At 43.2% G+C, this 22,336-nt stretch overlaps 1 long non-coding RNA gene across 1 annotated transcript in view; it reads left to right on the forward strand.

The window, feature by feature from the left end:
• Window positions 1-19,364, forward strand: part of LOC141749555 (uncharacterized) — a 128,672-nt gene extending 109,308 nt beyond the window's left edge. The window contains exons 4-7 of the long non-coding RNA XR_012589402.1: window positions 6,741-6,904; window positions 11,950-12,136; window positions 14,488-14,609; window positions 17,333-19,364. This is a non-coding gene — a long non-coding RNA (uncharacterized LOC141749555). The remainder of the gene's footprint in view (window positions 1-6,740; window positions 6,905-11,949; window positions 12,137-14,487; window positions 14,610-17,332) is intronic.
• The last annotated feature ends 2,972 nt before the right edge of the window (window positions 19,365-22,336 follow it).

Genomic DNA, 22,336 nt, shown 5'->3' on the forward strand with positions numbered 1-22,336 from the left:
TTCATTTGCTCTTAGCAAGCAGAATTAATGGTTACTGTTTTCTATAAAATAGAGCTTCCATTACTGAAAAAAAGTCATTTTACAGCACTCACTGTTCAGCCTATAAAGTTTAAAAGCTGTGTGAGGAGTTTTACATTTTGAAACATTTACTTTTTGGTGAACTATAAAGAAAGATGAGTCTTAATGCCCCGATTTCTGAATCAATAAAATTGCTTAAATGTCTTTGTCAGCAGGGTGGTGAAACTGAAGCCAAAATGCCACTAAACAAAAGATAAAATTTTGGATGAAATGCCCTAGCCTTTACTGGCATTTGTGAGAAATGCTGCCACTGAATATCGAGATATGAGCAAAAAGTGAGTCCTGCCACCACGTCTTACCAATGGGTACGCTGAGCGAAACAGGCCCGAATAGGCCAGTTAAATTAGTGCAGTGTTTGCTGTGTGCCCTGGTGCTTTTTGCACATACTTTTGATGAGAAGATCTTTATGACAGTAAGTATACTACGTATTGTTATACTTAAGGTTGAATTCCAGGTCTCGTCCTAAATCCTACCTCCTTCTCCTCTCTGCTACATTTTTAGCCACTCAAAACTTTTGGAAGCAATTCCTTTTGTGGTTGAAATTGTAATTGTGTAGTAAAAATTCTGTGATAAAAAAATCCATGTTAGACCGAATAACTTTTTTCTTTTTTTAATTGTTTGGATATCCATTAGCTGTAATTTGAAATGCAGCCCTGGCATAGCTTAGAACTAACAAACTAGACACCCCAGAGGGATTTGAAAGAGACCTGTGAAACAATATCGTGCCTCAGACGACAGCTGGATCTGTAAGGGTCCCCTACTCACATCACCTTTTATGGGCTCAAGGTCCATGGTTGCAATACAGATCTCAGTGAGTAATCTAAAACTGGAAGAGAAAAACTCCACAGTTCAGAATGCTAAAGGCACTGATGTCCTGGAAAATGCTAATGTGACTGTGGATTTGAAATCTCCTACTTCGTTGTCCCAGAGGCCCATGTGCGTTTGTGTGCTCTGGTGACCCTTAGGTTTGGTCCAAAGAAATGATGCCCCATTCTGATGGAGTTCATAGATCCTGCAGTCTCAGATACCTTCGTGTCAGGGGATTCGGGGGACAAGTTATTTGAAACATGATGATTAAACATGGCTTGAAATCATGATGGGGGAAGGTACACCAGTTCAGGTTTGTTTTTCCAGTTGTTGTTTTTTCCTACTACGAGTAGGTGGTGTAGTCTATGCTCACCAAAAGCAGCCCTAGCCTTCAAGCACTGTGCCTGAAGAAAAGCCTCTTCAGTATCTGCAGAGCTGGACTTTCAGCAAAGGGCGTGCGTCCCCTACACAGCAGAGGCACCAGTGAGAGCCCCACAGCCAGGTCTATGCAAAACAAGCCCCCATTTAGAAAAAAAATCGTTCCTAGAATGTGAAGTTTTCTGATATCATACAGAACCTGAAATATAGTCCTAACTTTCCAAAGGACAGGATTTCAGGAGCTTGAAGGAAAATAAATTGCTGTATTGGTAGCAACCAGGGTCTACATCATAAGCAGTTATTGTAAGATAAGTGTCTTTGCTAGGAAGTGGGGGGTTAGGGATTGCAAAATTCATCTAACATATAAATGAGTGTAGGCATCTATATCTCAGTGTTACCCGTAAGTGGAAAGCAGCCTAACCAAATTCCCTTCCTCAGGGCACAGCTTGCCAAGTGTACTGCCCGTCCCATCACGTGTGCAAATCTCCATCATCAAACAAGAACTTTCTCTGGCTGGAAAGCAGTAACTTGTACTGCAAAGCATGCCAGCCTATGTCAGAGGTATTACTCCCTTGGCACAGCTCCTCCCTGTTAATTGTAGAGAGTAGAAAACGTTCTTCTTCAGGCTTTTCCTCTAACTACCCCAGTGTGAGAGCCAGAAACCGTGGACATTTGTGTGGAGGGAATTTGGCAGCTGAAACGCACGGAAGCCTGGCTCTGGCATGAGCATTTCCAAGAGCAGCATCTGGACCCCTGGTTAACTTCCTGACTGATCTCCTGCCTCAGACAGGAGGCCAACCACGAGAAGTGCACCAAACATAAGGGAGAGGGCTGGGCAGAGGCTTGGACATTTCTTATAGTTTTAAAAATAGCAGAGCAAATCCAAAGCACATTGGCAGACCGCATGTAACTTCAAAACTCAACTGGAAAGCGCCTCCTCCTGATTGTCTTGCAGATTATTCCCTGGGTTGATTTTCTGCCTGTCCCAGCAGCAAAGCCACAGCTGCAACCTCACTTACACAAATGTGTGAATTTGGAGCTCAAACACAAGTGCATTTCTGGTGCATATTGAATGGCTTCTTGGCTCAATTTAGAGGGGCATCTGCATCAAAGCTACTGTGACGTTTGTAAAGTCCACCAGCGATTTGGTTGTACGGAGAGAGATAATAGTATGTGCCATTTTCCTTGTTCCTCTGCCCAAAGAAACTTTATACTGGCTTTCCAAAAGAAAACAAAAGGAAAAAAGGTCCTGTTTAGGTTACCTCTCAGCTGTGCATATGTACGTGTACATATGGGGGGGGGGGTTGTGGACATATATATGTTTATGGGAAAGACTTTCCTTCAGTGGCGAATGGGAGTTTAGTCTGTGCTGACTCATAGGCTACAGATGACTGCAAAGTTATTAGATTCTGCTTTCACCCAAACAAATCCAGCTTCACGACTGTTTGACTCATTCATTGGTAGGTGTTTAGACTAAAACATAATTTAATGTTGCTACCTGTCCATCGACCTACCTAGGCACATCTCTGTGTAGAAGAAGCCAAAACACTAAAGCAAAGGGTTTAAAGCAGGTGTCATTATGTTATTTCAATATCCCATTCCTGAATAGGGCTTGTACATCCCAACCCACGTGTGGTCTTCGCCACCACATTGTCTGAGAATTCTTGCATCAAAATGTGACAAGGCTTCTGCAACTTCTCTGGGAACCAGGGTCAGTCACTTCTCCAGCACACCAGCACCCCATACATACACAGATGACAACATGCAAGGGCCTCTAAACTGTATAAACATCATCCAGCACACCCGTTGTACAAAAATCACCCACTTTGTTCAGTCACCATTTCTCTGCTCATCACAGGGAAGACTGACATTTTCTGAATAATAAATACAAAGTATTTTGCAAGTGGGAAATAAATGGCATCAGATAAAAACTCTTGGTTGAACAGCTGATTTCTCTTGTCCTTCTGCTGCTCTTTCTTTCCATTACCATTTTTACCCTGTCATTATAGTCTAAAGGTGAGGAGAAGAACAGAAGAATAACAAAACCCAAATGCTTTATCCAAGATGTACATTGCATCCTGAGACTCTTCAGCACAAGTACAAACGGAGTTGATTTCCTGCCATGACAAGGTAGCAAGGAGGTGTGCCAGAGCAGGAAAATGATCTTTTTACAAAGACAACCTTGTCAAAGACAACTTTATTACCAGACACAAATGCAGAGAGTTAAAAAAAACTTTTTAAAAAAATGGTCAGGTGCAGGGTAGAAGGATAAAATCAGGACTTAAAAGCATTCCTCCAAAATGTGGCAAATAGATTCGGAATTCTGATCATGTCTGGAGCATCAGCAGGTGACTAATTCATCTGCAGCATGGAAAGATGACTTTTTAACACTGTCCATACATAGGAAATACCACTACTTACAGGAAACACTGGCATACTTCAGTCACTTGGCAATACTCATCAGGCCATGAACGCATGTTATGTGCTTTTTAACAAAGCACATAACAATTATGCGCTTACTAACAAAGTTTTTGATACTTCTGCTTTGCAGTAAGCAATGAAGCCTTTGTGTCTCCAAGAGACACTCCCCCTTATAGATGTCGTGCGAAGAGTGAGACTGTAATATCTTAAATTTTATTCCAGGTTTGTCTGATAAGTGGGCGGCAATAGTTAGAGGCCAATTTGTGCTTTTCCATCACGCTGTCTAGACATATTTGCAAGGACTACTTTGCCTTAAAGAGAAAAGGGTATATCATATATTACACAACAATGGGTTATTTTTACTTGTAATGCATTAAGAGGCTGTTTTCAATCAGAAACCATTTGATATGAGGGTATGTTCTGGACAATAAATGGAAAAAGTGGAGCATATCCTTTTTTTTTTCTTTTTTCACACAGCAGACAATACCCATAGTTTCCATATAGACAGGAAATGGCTTAGGTTTATATATAGAAATAAAGTATATTTTATATGCATACATAATGTATTGATTTATTTAAAAACTATCGCTGTATAATTGGTTGAAGCTGCAGAACTAATACACACCTATGTAAATGGTTTAGTACAGCCCAGAAAAGACAAATCTGGAAACTTTAAGAGAGATTCCTTCCCACCAGACTCAGAAGACGTGACATGCATGGTGCGAGGGTCATGCGCCGTTCAGTAGTCGCTCAGAGCCACCAAATTGGCTCTGTTCAGCATCCGTGTGTCATAACTGATGGTCCCACTTGGCTCCCACAAGATCTTCTCAGAAGTGTATCTTCTTACCTCCTCTTCATCCCACCACTCCTAACGGGGTACCAGTTCTTTGCTCTTACTGGCACAGCAAACAGGAGGGCTGTCCAGAACCCAGTTTGTCTTAGGGCTGGGGGGATCCCCAGTCCCATGCCCCCTGGCTACCTGGCGCCTCTTTTGACTAGGGCCTTCCACTGTCTTCTTTTGTCCTGGGATCTGGAGAAGGTGCCCTGCATTTCTTAGGAGTGAGGCATCTGCATAGCAGAGCAATCTTCTGCAGGGCCATATACCATCTGTGGCCACCCTTTCCCTGTCAGAGCGACACATAAAATCACTTTCATGGGAGGGTGACAGTTCCCAGGCAGCAGCTCAGTTTTGGCTTTTTTTTTTCTATCTTTCTCTTTCTGCACCAGCAGTTCCTTGAGGGCACGGACATTGGCATAGTTGTGAGCTGCTCCTGGCTTGCTGGAGTCCAGGCCACATAAGCAGTTCAGGAAACTCTGCTTTACCAGAACTGTTCTGCAGTTTAACAGAGCTAAGTCACTTTTTGACTCTAGCTTCTTGCAGAAGATATTTGGATTGTTTTAAGATGATTTGCCACTAGGCTAAGAGACCAAGGGCTAGGAAGGCTAGGAGTTACGTGTTTAAACCTATGTTCATTTCAAATTGGATGAATTCCTGCTCACCAGACTATGATCCACAGTCAGGCATTATGGTCAGATTATTTACTACATTAGCAAAAGTGAATGTGATGGACATAGTCACCATCTGGACTGTGATCTGATAAGGCTGTCTCAGAGAAAGACGTAATAGGCCAGAACAAATATATTTGTTTCTTTCAGGCACTGTAAACAGATCTGTGTTTATTTTATTCCAAAGGGCTTTTTTTTCCAGTGCTGCCAACATGTAATCTTTCACTTGACTTAGTATGTGTTGGATTTTGTTTGTTTGCTTGTTTTCACATATGCTAAAACCCTTAATGGAATTCTTCAGTCTTGTCATTCACGTCATGAAGATAACAAACTTCTCCAGTGTTTCTTTTTAGATTTCTCAAGACCCACTTGGCCTTCTTGCTCTTTTTAATACACTTTTTTCCCCAGCTGTTTTTTAATGAAGGAAGGAAAAAGTACAGAGAGAGAACTAGGCTACTTCCAATGGCAACCATTAACGGTCATGATAGGCAAAGTTTCACAAATCCTGTTACAGATAAGAAAATAAATCTCTCTCTCTACCATGAAGCTGTGGCGTAAGGACTGGAATACTCTCTAAGCCATAAAAGTTGAACTTGGAGTGAGGAGAACTCCAGCCGTCACCTTGCATTTTTCATTTGTTACAGGCCATCTGTGTGCATCATCAGGGATCTCAGGAAAATATTACTCAGCGGTCTTTTATCTCCGTCTAGTCTAGCTGGAGCGTGGGTAGCAGAACACAAAGAAACAGGTTCCTAACTTCAGTCTGATGATAAAAGATGCTGGTAACCTAATAGAAGCAAAGGTTTTGTATTGATTAATAATACAGGGCTGTAACCCGCTGAATCTGTAGCTCTTGGAGCACAGTTTAGAAAACAAATAATGAGTTTCTTCCTTCCTAATAAGCTCTTTATTACTTGTTGAAGTGGAATGCGAGAGTAGAAAGTAAAGCTCAGGTATCAAAAAGAAGTGGTGATGACGGGTTGAGGGGGGTCACTTGTGAAAACAGTGGAAATCAAATCAATTAGGCCTGTCAGCTGGAAAACATCATGAGGAATTAACACTTGTTTGTCTGGATTCCTGCAGCCTGAGCAAAAGTGCACAAAAAATGTATTCAGGTAACAAAGAAATTGCTGTATGAAAATTGCAGTTTAACTAAAAGAAAAAAAAAAGGGGTTATGCAAGACTTACATCCACTGACAATTGAAATAAGTAAATAGGATAAAACTTGAAAAAGCAATAAGCCTTTAACCTTTAAAAGAAAATGCATCTGCACAGCAACAATGGACAGAGATGAAGGTACCACCTCTGTAAACTTCAGGGCTCATAAAGAGTAGAACCTGGCAGGGCGCTGCTGAAAGTGGTGAGATTTTGCCTGGTTGCCATGAAACTGAAATTACAGCTGGTGGCATAAATTAAAAAGGCATGCAAAAAATCCAGGGAATATTTGGATCATGGGGCTACAAAGGAGGGAAACCTTGGGGGCAGAGGCATCCAGGAGTCTTTGGATCTCAACCTCATTTCTGGTTTATTTTGTTTTCTCTCACTTCAAGGTTGAATTATACTGAAAGGCCCTTCCCTCTACTGCAAAAGAGTCGGGTTTTTTCATATCACACTCCAGGAGAGCAAAGATGGTGCCAGGTCAGCTACAACCACAGCTTCTACTGGATCAGTGCCTGACTGGGGAAAGCAAGAATTCAGGACTATGGTCTCCAAGGTCTCTGGCTGAGCTCATTTAAACTTGCACACAAATATTAAGTGGTGAGATGCATTGGCCCCCATCCCCTCCCCTCCCCTAACTCTGGCAGGCGCTGGGGCGTGCCCCCCAGCCCCTGCCCCTGGGGCTGCCCGAGGGGCGACTGCCCTAGGAGCAAGGCAAGGATGTTCTCCTGCATCAACCCGGACTATGCAGGGCGCAGACCAGGTTACTGAAACTCGAGGTCGCCTGCACACAAATTCAAGCCCCAGGCTGCCAGATAGGCTGATTCCATGGGTGCTTTTTTATCACTTGTTTATTGCTTGGTTAATTCATGCAGGTTCTACTGGAAAACCTCAAAGACCCAAGAAATATTGTAGGAATAAGCAAGAGGATCAAAATATTTCAACAGCTTTCACTTACACTAAAATAGATGGGTCTAATTAATTACTTCTTTACTTTTTTAATTTATATTTACCATTACTGATTTGTAAGTGCTGTTTTTCTATGGGAAGTTGATGAGGTAGCAAGTGAAGTCTGACTGGATTCCAGAATAACAAAAGCAATTGTTCTTCCCCTGTTCTTGTGTTTTATAGACTGACTACACGTACACATTCTTGGCACACACCACAGTTTTTACAGTGCAAAATTTTTAATGCAATTAGAAAAAGAAACAATTTCAAATGACAGGAACAAATTAAAGGAATGGCTTGAAGGTACAATCACAAATAGCTTAGTACTTTTCATTCAGAGGGAAATACCTCAGGAAAAATATTTCTTCTGATTGTCTAGCAGCTTTTGAATCACTCTGCCCAGTGTTTCAAGTGTCTTGGCCATTTCTAGCTGTAGTTTGAATTATTTTGTTTGTATAACTGTGTATAAACTTTTTTTTTTCCTTTTGGCTATACTTGGGTGAAATAGTAGAAACGAAAAGTGTTGTTTAACTTTTTCTTTGTTATTCCAGGCATCAAAAACCCCGGTCACCCCTGCTTTCACATATTTTATTTTACAGTGAAGTTAGAATAATAAGTCAACCAACTTACACATTTGAATGCAAGTAAAATATAACAAAGCAAGGGCTAACTTGTGGCCTTTTACAGATCAGTGGTAGGAAAGGTGTGGAAAGCTATTTGGAGCTCCCCTGCTCACCCCTGTTAACACATGCATGTTTCCTTAAGGAAGTGGTGATTACACCTTGTTGTTGGCAGTGCAAGGCTTAGTAAATCTTTACATTTTCACTATGGAAGAAGGGAATTTCCTCTTACTTTTGTGGGCAGCCAGCCAGTGAAAGGTGATGGGAAATACATGACATCCTGTTCTGCCTACCTTTCATCTTTCCTGTTCACAGACACATTTTGAGCCTGACATGCAGGTGTAATTAAAAACAGGTTGATGCCATGCACAGCTCAGCAGATGCACGCAAAATTAGTACCTGCTGCGAACCAGAGTACACTGGCTTTTATGAAACAGCCAGGCATTTGGAAATTGTCTCTTGTAACTGCAATAATATCAGGATAAGAACAAAATGGATCGTGTGGCTTGCACTAACATAGATCGGCTCAACGGCGAACACTTTTCTCAGTAGTACTCTAAGTAATGTAATGCTAACTACTCATGCTGATGTTTTTCAGATAAGTTAATAGTATTGCGCTGGTACATTTCATACTTTAAATAAAACCCTCTTTTCCTACATTTCCTGGGCATGCTGCTCAAATAGGCAGCAATGCAGCATCTGCACTCTCCAGCCGGCCACTGCTGTGCACCGGGGCTGGGGCTGGAAAGGGCTGGTGCGCCGGTTGTTCTCCTTTGCCACGGTTTTTAAAAGATGTCTCTGAGGAGGATGCAGCTCTCCAGACTACTCACTGGAGGCACATGCTTGGCATGCCTAACGCAGCTGCCATACCTTCTCTTCCCTAAGGGACCCAGAATAGGAGAGGGAGATGCAGGCAGGAGGTGCTTAGTCTGCAAGCTACCTTGCCCTGCCGTGAGCGATGAGAGACTATTGCCAGGAGGGGATTCTAGGTGGGGACACACACCAGAAGTGGCAGAGAGCAGAGGTTGGGGCCATAAAGTTTGATGGCAGCAGAGCTTTCAACTGCAGTGCTTCACACACGTGCCATACTGGCTCCTCCCTGGCAACTGGCACCAAGAAAAACACAGTTAAAAAAAGATCCATCTCTTGTCATCTGCCTCACCAGCAGTTCAGGCAGGTTTTGTTGCTTTCAACACTGGGGCAATGTTGGCTACTAACATTCTCTCCGCTTTAGTTTAGTGATCCCAGACCATGAGTAGGAGCAGTCATTCACCTCGGATGAGTGTAGCATCATAAATCTGTTCAGCTGCACATTTTAGCTCTGTGGTGTCAGACAGGCATAATTAGAGTTCCAGAGTCCAAGTGCCACCACACTAGTCTTACAGCAGTGCAATTGCCCACGCTTTACGTGAGTCATCTGGTGGGAGAGGAGAATCAGGCCCAACATGTCTGGGCTGAAGCGATGATTTAATCAAACTGCTCCTTCCAGCTCTGACAAGTGTCTTTTTATGCTTCATGGTGTTTAGTTTGAAGTTGCCAGTTGGAATTTTTCACACCTGTGGTTTATTTAAGCCCTTATTCTGCTGTAGCTCTCACATTTAAGACAATAAATGTGTCCTGTAGAGCTGTGAAGTATTAGGTGAGGGAGACATTTATGTGCAGGTGACAAGAATAAATGAATGCTACATTTGCTATTACTTTCCAAATACAGACAACTGCTACCCACGACCTCCCAACTCAGAAAACTGCTGTTAAGTGCACTGAGGAGCGCCTGGCTGAGGCGTCAAAGTATTCAGAGTGTGTGCTTTGGCTATTCATGCAAGTAAAATTTTCATACCATATATAAATATTCCCAAGAACGATCACATGGGCCGATTGTGTTCATCGGGAACATTTAATGAGAGAAAAGGAATGACTTCAATTTAATGCCATCACACCTGAGATCAAAATCTACTTAACAGAGAGGAAATTGGAAAATATTTAGAGAACAAAATTTCCAAAAAACAAATAGGAAGCCCCCACTGGAAAAAAAAAAAAAAAAAGTGACAGGCAATGCAAGTAGAGCACACTGTAGGAAGACATTGCCATACTTGAAAATTGGAGTTATAAAGTAACGTAAAAATCATTTCAGACAGTAGAGATGGTACAGTGGGTTTATGAAGATTTTATTCTACAAGTAAGCAGAAAAGGAGGGTTTTTTAAGCATTAGAAATTATTGGAGTTTGTTAATCATTCATTTTGAAAAATCCTGGCTTCCTCCAGAAGTTTAAAGTTAACCAAAGAATAAGCAACTCTATCTATTTGAATTACCTTGCTTCAGACATGGTAGAGCTTCCACTGCCAGGGACAGCGAGAGCCTAACGTTTCCAACTTCCATTCTCAACTGTAACAATTCAAACCGACTATTCAAAAAATAAAAGAAATAAAAAAAAAAAAAGAAAAGAAAAAGAAAGTAACGTATTATATACTATCTCACTATAGCATCTTCTTTTAAGGCATTTTATTCAGAAAAGCTGGTCCCTACTACTTTCCATCAGTTCTGCTCATCTCACTTGTGCTATCAAGATAAATGTTTTTTAGATGCACATGGTCAAACCTTGCATTTAAAGAGGCTGTAATCTCCATGGCCAGAGATACCATGAATAATTGAAATACCAGAGAATAAATAGTTTCACTAACCATGTTTTGCCTTAAATAATCAGAGCACCTGGTAGATCCACATACATTTAATTAATTTGCCATTTGTTTGCTCCATTGCATAATTAACTATTTAATTTCATTGCCCTCTGGATTTGCTCCCTAATTAATTATCCCTTGCTAATTAATTGATCAGCTGCTTGTGCCTTGTCTTGGTTTTCTAGCCACCGTGTTTACCTTCTACTTAATGGTGTCAGTCCTCCTCCCTTTTCTGTATCTTCCCAATTTCCATTCCTCTTTCTTTTCTTTCTCTGCTGTTGCACGCTCGCCTCAGCACTGGGGCAGCCCAGCCTCCATCAGGGCACAACAGCCACCCCCAGACACAGAGGACATGGCCAGGCACCATGATCAGGTCTTGGAGAGAGTGGAGACCTCGCTGGTAGGGAAAAAGCTATTTGGGGCGTAATGGTTCCTGGAGACACTACTGTCCTGGTCACAAATAGTTCATTTCCAGCTATTAAGGCAAACATAGCTGGACTGGAGAGACATGGTTTAGGACAAACACAGCTTGCAGTTGTTTGAAATTGGAAGAAAGTAGTGACCTAGGGACTTGCTGTCCCTAAGCAACTGCTCACTGTTTGATGTATTAAACCTACTGTTAATGTTTTGCGGTGTCCTGCACGTTGCTGAAAACAATGCTATATGCACGATAAAACCAAAAATTTTCTAGGAAGTTAAATCTTGTGGGTACAACCTAATCTTTACAGTCTTAAATAAATAACTAAGGCCTAGAATACAGATTTTTTTCCTCTCCACTAAGAACCAGTGTGCTCCTAGTCCAATCTGGGCTCACTTAATTCTCCCAGAAGTCTTTAAAGCTACTTCTACTAGGTGTTTTGGACATTTTTTTCTCACAAGCTGCTTTTGTGAACTTGCTGCAACCCGTTCAGTCTGCGAGGTTTAGGAGTGCGATGGTGACTCTGAATTCAATCTTCTAATGTTAGACTCTCATTATCTAAGTATAGCCAATACATTTTATTTCTGTGAAAGCTTGTTTGGATTTCCGTCTGCTCCACTCTCTTCTGGTTTAGATTTCTCATCTGAATGCTGTCCAGAATCCGGTGCTTACGCTACCATTCACCATATCGTTTTTTGCTAATTGCTCCCATATTCGGAGGAGTCACGTGTGCCAAATTGCTGAATTGTGACTGCGCTTTCAGGCAGCTACTAGCACCTCCCCAAAGAGGCAATTAAAACTCCAAACAGTGCAGGGGCAGGAAAACTGCCTGTGAGAGGCTCTGGGGGTAATCCAGCATTCCTTCAAAAATGTATTCTTTGTGCGTTTGACCTTTCTAAAAGAGGGACTATTAATGCTAAATTTTCGTCTGTCTTTCAGCAGACTGAAAGGCTGTTTCAAATGATCATTACTTGAGATGATCAGGCAATGTTCACTTGGACTGATGGCACAAGAGTGGCAGTTCTGCCCTGACGTTAGTTCGGTGAAGGACTGAAGAAGGCTCTTGATTTCATGCACGTGAGGAACACTGCTGACCTTGGTAGGACTGGTACACCTTTGGAGATAAGTATGTAATCGCATGTCTTAATGAATTAAATGATTTTCCTTGAGATTGTTCCTACAGGTTGATATCACTCTTGGACAGGGAGCTGAGGCAACCAGATCACAAAGGCTCTGAAACACAGAGCAAAGCGGGGCCTGGTTATTGCTAAAATCTAGTCCTAATTATGGACCCTGCTTTCACAAAACATTCACATGATAGAGTTTTTTTGTTCCTATTACCAAGTAAAAGGAACAAAATCCCTTAATTCAGTATTCTAGGTAACAACAGGTGAACGTAGCAGGACTAAGGAAGATGACATTTCTGGAAACACAAAGAACTTCCTGCGACTGAAGGTACATCATTAAAAGTAGTAAGAACCGAGTTTTCAAAATGAGTTCAAACTATTGGGTCACACAGGATTTCATTTGGCTTACATATAACAGAGGAACTGGTGGGAAGAATGAGGGGAAAAAAGCTTTCTGCCCTGTGCTGATGAGAATCACAGAATAACTCCATGTCCAGTCCTGCATGTCCTCGGTGGTCTGAGGAAAGTGTCTCTGAGCCCCAGAGCACGCAGGCTGGGTCGTGTTTCCCTTCACCCTCCAGAGGAGCCTCCTCTGGCTATGGAGGAAGCCTAGACACTGAAAGTTAAGATGTTCATCTGCTTTAAATGTCCACTGAAAGCATCTCCATACAAAGCTTCACTCATGTTACACCTGGACACATGTTTTTGGACATGTGTCTTCCATTTGAAAACCAGAAGGCTTAAAAATGCTTCTGGGTCTTTGGAGGGGGGAAGGGGAGGGAAGGGATGGAGGACACAGCTTTTCCAGCATCAGGATCCTTGAACCAGTCCTGCAGCAGGGTCAAGTATCTCTTCCTTTCTCAAGAGCTCATTTTTATGCTGCATTATATTTACCCAGGCACCTTCCTACACACAGGGAGCAGCTCAGGCCTGGCAGCAGCCACGTCTAAGGTGAATTGTTCTGTGCTGTGTAAAGAGCACAATAATACAACAACTCTTGGTACTCTAGTTTGCACCTTGCACAAATAAGTGTATCCATTCACCCCAGAGGTGGGATCAGCAATAGAAAACCTTTCCATAAAGATGAAAGCCTTCAGAAAAAGAGGGAAAGGCTGTTTTTCAGCCAGAGTAGTCCACTTATCCATTTTGAAAACTGGTAAGAGGGAGGACAACATGAGCACTTGGAGACTGATGGGAAAGGTGAGGAGCAACTATGGCAGCAGCAATGTCCCTACTTGGTAGCCAGCAGCTGCAGGCCATCCCCAGGTGTCCCCCCTTCAGCAAGCTGCTGAAATCTCCAAAGAGGAGGCCAGGCTGGAGCAGCTGAGGTGAGGTGAAGAAGCGCGGGTGTGCGGTCACCCCGGCAAGGCTGGCCTGCCCCAGGCTGCCCATGGCACCATGGCCTAATCACAGTCCTGGGGCAGTGGGGAAGGATTAGTTACACCCAAGGTCTGCGCATCGTTCTTGGAGGGCTAGAAATAGCATCTTGTTCAGATTCAGCTCAAGTTTGCCAAATGCTTGAGATACTTCTTTGTCCCTGGGGCTGGTTCGTGGGTGACAGGATCAAGAGGAACTGGAGCGTCCGCGGGCCCCTGCTCCAAAATGGGGGCTCCGTGGTGCATCCGCTGAGAGCCGCTGCCGCCTCTGATCCCTTTCTCCTCCGCCACTGATCACTTTCGCTTCCGCCGTTCCCCGTGGAGGAAATGTTGAGGAGCGAGGAACAAGTGCAGATTTGTCTGGTTCAGTGGCTTTGAGACAGCACCTGGCAACGTAGCGCAGAGACAGACGCGAGCCTTCAAAAAAAGTTGGCTCTAGCCCATGGCGAGCGCTGAGCCCTGCCCGGCAGAGGGTCCGGGCGGTGGGTAGTTTCCTGAACAGACGTTTCTGGTGTAAGGGGAACCTGGCTGAAAACAGTTCTGTTTTAAATTGCTTAAAGATATATTTGCTGGGGGAAATAATTCCAGAGAGCGTTGTCTCCAGCCCCTTTGTGGAGGGAGGCCTGTCGCGCAGGCAGAGGGTGATGCCGTGTGTCGTTCCCCCCTGTTTTCTGGCAGATTTCATCCTCGCCTCTTTGCCTCGACTCTTGCCTGTCCTCCAGTCGTTAGGTCCTGTGTCTGCCTTGCTTTCCTCCGCCTCTCCCTGCCAACTCCTTCCTCTTCTGCTACTTTGTACCAGCAGATCAAGGCAGGCGAATTTCTGAACTTTTTGGGAGAAAATGGCCACTGGCACCAGGCCAGGGACTTCTCTCACCTCTGGCTGCACTCAGTCCCCATCAAGTTTGTGGTGGCGGTGGGGGGAGCATCCAAGTGAAATGCTGCAAGCTGTGAGCCATTTTCTGTTTATGTTGCAGGCCAAACCCCTTGGATTCGGACCAGAATGGCCACTTTTGTGGAGGCAGATATATCTGCGGAGAGAAGGAAAGTAGCACGTATCCTGGTCACGCTCTTTTCCCAGGGAAAACAATAATGCGAGGTAATGCTCTTTCTACTGCAGGCTGCACACTGTCCTGCTTGACCGGAGCAATGGCTGGGAAAGCTGGCATTGTCCTGTAAATAGGGAGCAGCTCTCGGGTGCAAAAAGCCACCTCTGCACAAATGCCACGCTGCTTCAGATTTTTCCTTTTGGGGGGCAGATTACTCAGAAGGAAGTAGCAAGGCAAGCCCGGTGTCATGTGGAATAGCTGAAATTCCTTAAGTTCCTTTTTGCCAGGATTTCAAGCTGTGAAAGACACATGATCTCCACTGCTCGAGCCTATAACCGAGGATTTTCCCCAACAAAGATGAATAGGTAGCTGTGCAATTTTATTTTAATTTTTTTTCCTCCATCTGCCAAAAGCCATAGTAGATTCTGAGTTAAATCATTATTGGGGCCTGCATTTGTAAGCAGTAACCTCAGGTGGGGTTTATCAAAAGGAGTATGTTACTCTGTATCCTCAGGAACTGATCTGGCCAACGATCACTTTTAGAGAAAAATACCATTAATTCAAATTCTGGCTGTTTTTCTGCCATTCACATTGCCTTAGCACTCCTTGAAACAACAGGTTGAGGTCCAGTGGCCTCAGACCCCTTATTGCTGTATTTGGTCTCAGCCAGGGGCCAGTAACAAGCTGTATCCATAAATCAATCTCTGTCTGTAGCAGGAGCGGCTGCCCATTTTCATGTTGATAGGTAATGAAGTTAAAGTACTGAACAGCTTCATGCTGAGATTTGCTGATTCATCAGAATTTGATGAGATGGGGAAAGGAGAAGCTTTATTCCTTGCTACATCAGTGATTTGCTAATTGTCCAGCCCAGTTTGTCAGAGGGCACACGGTTAACTTAAAAGGCATTGCCGTTTTGGGAGAGAAGAGGGCTGTCAAAAAACCGTGGAAAGGGCTGTTGAAACTGCCTCTTAAATAGAGATCAACAGCCTCTGGGAAGGGGGTAAGAAGATTTGAATTTGAAAAAAAAACACTGTAGGAGGCACCAAAGGAACATGGTGTAAATAAAGGTTATCATGTTTTACGAAGAAGGCCCAATGACTTTGATCTCCTTGAAAGAAAACTAAGTGTAATTTGCTTTCATTTTTCTGTCACCCGTGGCTTTATAAACCTTTGCAATTCTTGTTATCTATTCCAGATTTTTTTTTCCAATAAGTATTTTTACTGAACTTAAGATCAGAGTTAATTTCTGGATAACTAGCTAACAAAGACATTTCAGATAGAAATCCTACTCACTGTGTGTCTGGAGCACCCATACAAACAGCCAACACCTCTGCAAGTTTCTCTGAGGTGTCCAAGGTCTCCACTTCATATGCCTCTGCTTCGCAGGTGAGCTTGAGAGCTAATAGTGCAGGAACAAGAGAGGAAGAAGTATTTCTTGGTGACCCCGTGCTAATCCAGAAAGACTGCAGGGCAGTAAGGAATGTGCCTATATCTACAGAAAGTCTGCCACACATTTCACTTGGGGCCAGGATTTTACCCGTGGTCAGTCAAGCTCTTGCCTGGCTTGTGGACTGAGTGCTTTCGGAGCACGTTTGCCCAGCATGAATGACCAAGTCAGCAATATGCTGCTGCCAGCTCAGCCATGGCAGCCTGGGAATGCAGGCTGAGCTGCTTGCTGTGTAAAAATAGGACAGGTAAAAGCAAAAGGTACTGTGACGCTAACACAGCTTACTTCATTTTTACTGATAGCTTTGAATGCAGCCAATTACTGCTAGTGAAAAGCAACTTTATCACCTCCATTTGACTTTTTTTTTTTTCTTCTAATGCAGATATGTACCGCTTTGTGTTATTGCCTTAGTTTTGGAGATGAGAAAGGAGAACAGAGAAGGAATGTCACTTGTCCCTGATGATACAGCCATTGTCAGACCCCATGAGGGGGGGCTCCGAAATGCCTTGGTCTTAGTCTTGTTCTCATTCCTCTGGGTTACAAAGACGTGACAGATACAGCACATGATCTGTTCTTACACTCTGCCTAGCAAAATCAGACAATTAGGAAGACTCTTTGAACATGAGAACTGAAGACTGAGTAAGCCAGACATGTACTTTTTGCTGTATTCTTTGTTTTTTAATGAAAAAAAGTGTTTATCTAAACTCTGAGATGAATCCTGTCTATCTGCCACCAGGTTAAATCTGATTTGATTTCCTCAGTTCTTCTCTGTAAAGGCTTTTTTTTTTTTCCACAGCTTGTATTACATTGGATAACAGTAGAATTACCATCACATAATGTTAGTCTAAAAATACATGTACCATTATTATTATCAAATAGAGATAAGTGTGCATTGCCAAGTAAAAAGAAAGCTGTGAAATATTATGCCATGTACAAGTATTTTTTTCATGATCTTCCAGAACATGAAGGATAGACATGCACTGCCAGATACTCAGTTCTGATGGATAAATGCAACTGTGGTTTCCATAGCTATGCCAGATTTTCTATAGCACCCATCACCATGGTATCTAAGCATCTGTTGCTGCCGCTGCACACTTTAGTCTATGGTGTACTGAAGAGAATTAACTGAAATAAATAAATAGAAGGTCCTTGAGCCTGGCCATCCATAGTGTGGAGTGACTTGGGCTAGTTTCACTTTTCAAAAGAGATTTTTAGTTTGTCTTTTCGCAACTCCCCAGTTGTTAAACTTCTTGTTTTGGTGAGACCTTACTGTAAGGGCATCTCCTGTGCTGTAGTTCAGTGGCTCACACAGTGCCTCTTCCACAGGCCAGGGCACACAGCTGTTGAGGACATTACCACTGGGCATGATGGGGACCAGGAACAAGATCCTCAGCTATGAACCAAGCCAGGCTGCTCCATTCAATCTCACCAGCTTCTTCGGAACCTGTGGATCCCAAATCCTGCTGACTTCTTTTGCTATATGCCAGACAAGTTTTCTGGCAGAGTGGTCACAAGACGGCACTTCTTCCTCTGAGAGGACGGCCACTCTGCTTAAAAGGAGGCATGTTTTTGGACATTTTGAAGCAATGCAATGCCGCTGAAATATTTGTAAAGTGATAAAGAATCAAAGGTCAGACAGACTCACCATGCAAAGCCACTGGAAATACACACATACAATTTTGTGTTTGGCATTAGTTTTAGAGGTTTTCTTTCCTGGTCTTTCTAGCTGAAGACCTGTTGTGCAATTGTCAGGCTTTCACCCTGTCTGCACTACAGGAACTCTACGTCTTGGGAGCTCAATTTTTCCTATGCAGTTGAGATCTCTCTTTGGAGATTTATTCAGTTTTTTCTTCTGTCCAGAAGATTTCCTTTATTTTTAATCAGGGAGGTTTAGGTCTTTCTTTTACCAGACCATTGCTTTTCCTATCCATTTTAACAACACAAATATTTCTTGGGGATGGTCTGGTGCAGTTTTTATTGGCTCAAATATTAAATAATTGGTGTGCTATCTCATCCTTGGCTATACTCTGTAATGATGCAGATGCTCTCTGTACTTGGAAAATCTTCCTTTAATGCAATCCGTACGTTGTATAAGAACATGTGCGTTGACAACCCTACTTTATCCATTTGTATAAAAAGAATCAGGGGTGCATGCTTATAACTCAGCTTTGCCTGAGACCAGAACAAAGAGTAACTAATAATTTTGAGGCAGTAACAGGGCCTGAATTAACCTGGTCCACAGCTCTTTCTCTGAGAGGGGTTTAATACACCTCTTCATGAAGATGCCAGGATCAGGTCTTGGAAGGTGTACAGCCATGTCTGTACATCACTGTCCTTGTATAGCACTGAGATAAGAAGCCCTTCCTTGTGTCACAGTTTCACGGATGTTTTCAGACTGCACAGACCAGCACTGCCACTAATGAAGCAGTCCCACTGTTCCCCAGCGCCTCTTCCTTCCCCCCCCCCACCGCCCCACCTTCTTTTGCTTGATCTGGCACAGACCTTTCCACCAAAGTGGTTCAGAGAAGTGACAAAGTCAAAACTAACTCATACAGACACTTAATTTTAAACCTGCCCAGCGCCCTGCTGCAGTTCATGACACAACACTTGTGCTAAAGGAAGGAGATGGCATTAGGTAAAAAACTTAGATCAGGGCCTGGGAAGCATAATTTCTCCTGACACGATCTCTGGCTAATTCCTGGTTTAAGGGAATCGTGAAGTTGTGGCATTAAGGAAGGGTTAACTAGCTTGTGAGTGCTGAAACAGGTAGGGTACTGACCCCACTAATTGCTGAGCCAGCTCAGGTGTTTCCTCATTAAACACTGTTGCGTGAATCCATCTTGCTGTGGATCTGTCGCATAACCTGTCTTGAGTCCCAGTGCTCCAGTCTTTTCATCCATGGCTTGCAAATTAGCTGCAGGACTTCAGGGGATGGTTCTTTAACCAACCCTTTCAGAAGGACGTCCATTTTAGTGGGGGGAAATTACAACAAGCATTTGTAATACCAGTTTTTTTAGCTGACCTATTTCCTCTAGTTTTCTCAGCACATTGTCACTGGTTAAATAAACCCTCATTAGGAGAGCTGGCCCCTTTTTCTGATTGCAATATTCAATTTTGTATTCATGGGTTCCTTTACTGTTTTCTTCAGTTCCTAAAAAAATCTGGCTGAATTTGGGGCAGGGAAGGGAAATCTGAAATGCTCCCTCTTAGTCTGCACTAGCAAATACTGTAAAAATCAGATTCTAAAACTTCCTATAAACTCAGACATTTTGAGAAAAGCCTGGAGCCTCTGCTCACAGTGAAGTGGGCGGATGTCCTGCAAGAGCAACAATTACTGTACAATAAACCAGTAAACATGTCTTCTGTAATTAGGATGAGTCTTTATTATAGGAATATCTACGGCGCTGACAGATCAGGCCAAGAAAGCCACCCTTCTCTACGCACACACATGCACACGTGAGCAGACACGAGGGCTAAGAGGACGCACCAAAATAGCACTCCCCACCTCCAGCTGAAAGCACGGTCCCTTGCCTTTCACTGAGCACCCACCACAAGGCTGGAGATGACAGGTTTTGTGGGACAAACGGAAAGGGGACCCAAGAAGGAGATTCCCTTCCCCACCCTCTCTCTGCCTCACCCGGGGCCAGAGACTGAACGGCTGCACCAGCTGTGGGCTGTGAGCTGGGGGGGCTGCTGCCCGTGTCTGAGCTCCCCCCGTGCTGCTGCAGAACTTGCACAAAGAGCTGTCGATAGCAGCAACGTCCTCTCCTCTCTGTGCACGTATATAGTACTCACATCCCCTGGTTTGCTCATGGGAGGGGGCAGACTCCTTATTTGCCACTTGAAATCTCACTTGAAACTTGAAAAGAAAATGTGTGGGGGAGAGAGAGAGACAGTATTACAAATTGACATTTAAATTTGTCAATTAAATCTGCAAAGATTCCCTACCTTGGATTTTTGCTGTATCACTCCCTAGTTACGTTCTTTCAGTGCCTCTGTCCTGCTTCCTTCTGCAGGTTTTGCAACAGCCTCCTGTACGTGTGCTCCCTTGCAGAGCACCACAGATAATTTTCTGGTTTTTATTAGCTTTCCGAAAACACATGGAGCTGGGCTCCTTCACTTCAGCCCCCTTAAAGTTTAATAGGGTGTCTATTGTAAAGCTAACTTTTTCATTCATTTGCTCATACAGGGAATATTTCCTTTGAACAGCAGGCATGTTCTGCTAGAAAAATCCCTTTGGGAAAATATGAAGCTTTGAGAAATGTTCTGTCCTCCCTCAAAGAGGTCCCTTCTGAACACAGACAACTTCTACTGCTATTTAACTATCAATAAAACCCCCCTGCTGTACCAGTATCTGCTGAAGTACTAAGCTCTGCAGCAATCCATAACTTCCAGTGAAATGTAAGCAATTAACCTGATTTTAATGTTACACAGGTATGTTACCAACAGTCATCTGTAATTCTTTAACATTCTTCTCTGTGTAAATCACCTCAGAGGCAGGGCAGCCCCTTTTCTAAGGAATTTCAACAAATGCTGAGTTAAAAGCCAAAGAGCAGAGAAATAACTTTTAAAAGGAAAATATACCTCAAGATTTATCAGTTAAAAAAAAAGGAGAGAAGATAGCAGGGCGAAAGCCTTCATTTTAATTTAATTCAAAGTGTAAAAAGGCTTGGTAATATGGCTGCCCAAGAGAAAGACTCCAAAGAAAATCTTTATGGGATATATTTAAACTAACTAAATTGCTTAAGATTGCACATGATTAACTAACTATTTTTGCAGATTTGAAGTTTGAAACACAGTTTTGCATTTGAACTCAAATGTTTCTGTTGCTCAGAGACCACATAGGTGCATGGGATGCAAGCGTGTGCTGGGTGAGAGGAGAGGACAAAAGCTTCCCTTCACTTTCCAAATCCAAAATTCAGGCTCCTGCATTTAGGAGCAAAACCCGAAAAGCCTTCTCGTACATGTTTGGGCTCTCTGAGGTACAATACCACCAACGCACGTGTTTGCAACAGCAGCACATGAATTCTCACTGTATGCAGCGTTCCTCTCCCATTGAAGCTATCTCCAAGGACCTCTCTTGCAATGGGAACAGAGTAGGCCAAGCTCTATTTTCAGTGTCACCCTGGCAACCGCTTTCCCCTCCATCTGGATGTCACATCAAAGAGATGTTCCTGCCACCTCTCAGGTTTAACACGAGCCTCACAACTGCTGGGGAGGTCTCACAGCCTCAGCCCCGGAGACTGGAGAATATCTTTCCCCACACCTCCCTTTTGAAACTGTTGAATATTTAGGCTTTCACACAAAGAAAACCAAGAAAATACAGACTAGTTATAATCTAAAATAATCAGAATTCAATAGGACTAATTTATTTTTTTTGTGATTCTGAGTTTGTCTCTGGATAGTGGGATGCCTGAAGTTAGCAGTACTGCCCACAATTTAGCCCAGAAATTTGAATTTGTGTTTCTGCAGCTGATAAGTGAAACAGACTTTCCATATATTTTATTGGAGCACCTATAAGGAAGCCATATTGTCTAGCCAGTACAAACATCCAGGGTAGTGCGATGGGAGTTTAACCTTCCTCCCCCCCTGCCTCCCCACAGGAGGCTGGGCAGGTCACCCAGCGCAGTGCCTGCTCACCCCCCCTTGCCCCGGTCAGCCCAAATCACTTCTGCTCCTCCAGCTTTAGGCAGCCCACACACACCGTGCCCCAGCACTGAGCATCCTCAGCCCTCGCTTCTCACGCACATGTGGCAGCAGAAACAATATGTCTGCAGACAGTGAGAAGAGAGGAATTTCCACTGGCATTTTATTTTATATTTATCTTATTCCACTTTATTTTTTGTGTTACTGGTGCTTCTGAAGTCTCAATCTCAGAGTATCTCTTGCTTATAGAGTCGCTCACACTGGAACTTCACATAAGGTCATCCAAAATACCAGGAGTAATCCTGGGTCAATCAAAATCAGAAACAAGATCTTCACTCGTAATTTTTTTTTTTTTCAAGGCCAGAGCTGCACAGTGCGGAGACATAGAGGACAACATATGGCTTCTTCCATATGCTTCTTCCAGCAAATATAACAGCTGTCCATTGCACCTGCCTTAAAGCACTTTCCACCCAAGCTCCTCACAGTGTTTTGACCTGGTTAAGTATTATAATGCCCATTTTAAAAACAGGGAACCTGTGGCCCATGGGGCTTCCTACAGTCACACAAATTGTCAAAGATACACTCAAGACTGGAAGAAAATACTATATGGCTTCAGTTTTGGCTTTTCCTTCCATTGGCTGTTCTTTATGCATACCAGAAAGGAAAAATAGCAAAAAAAAAAAA

Source organism: Larus michahellis, chromosome 1 (assembly GCF_964199755.1).
Source record: "Larus michahellis chromosome 1, bLarMic1.1, whole genome shotgun sequence".
Classification (NCBI taxonomy): domain Eukaryota; kingdom Metazoa; phylum Chordata; class Aves; order Charadriiformes; family Laridae; genus Larus; species Larus michahellis.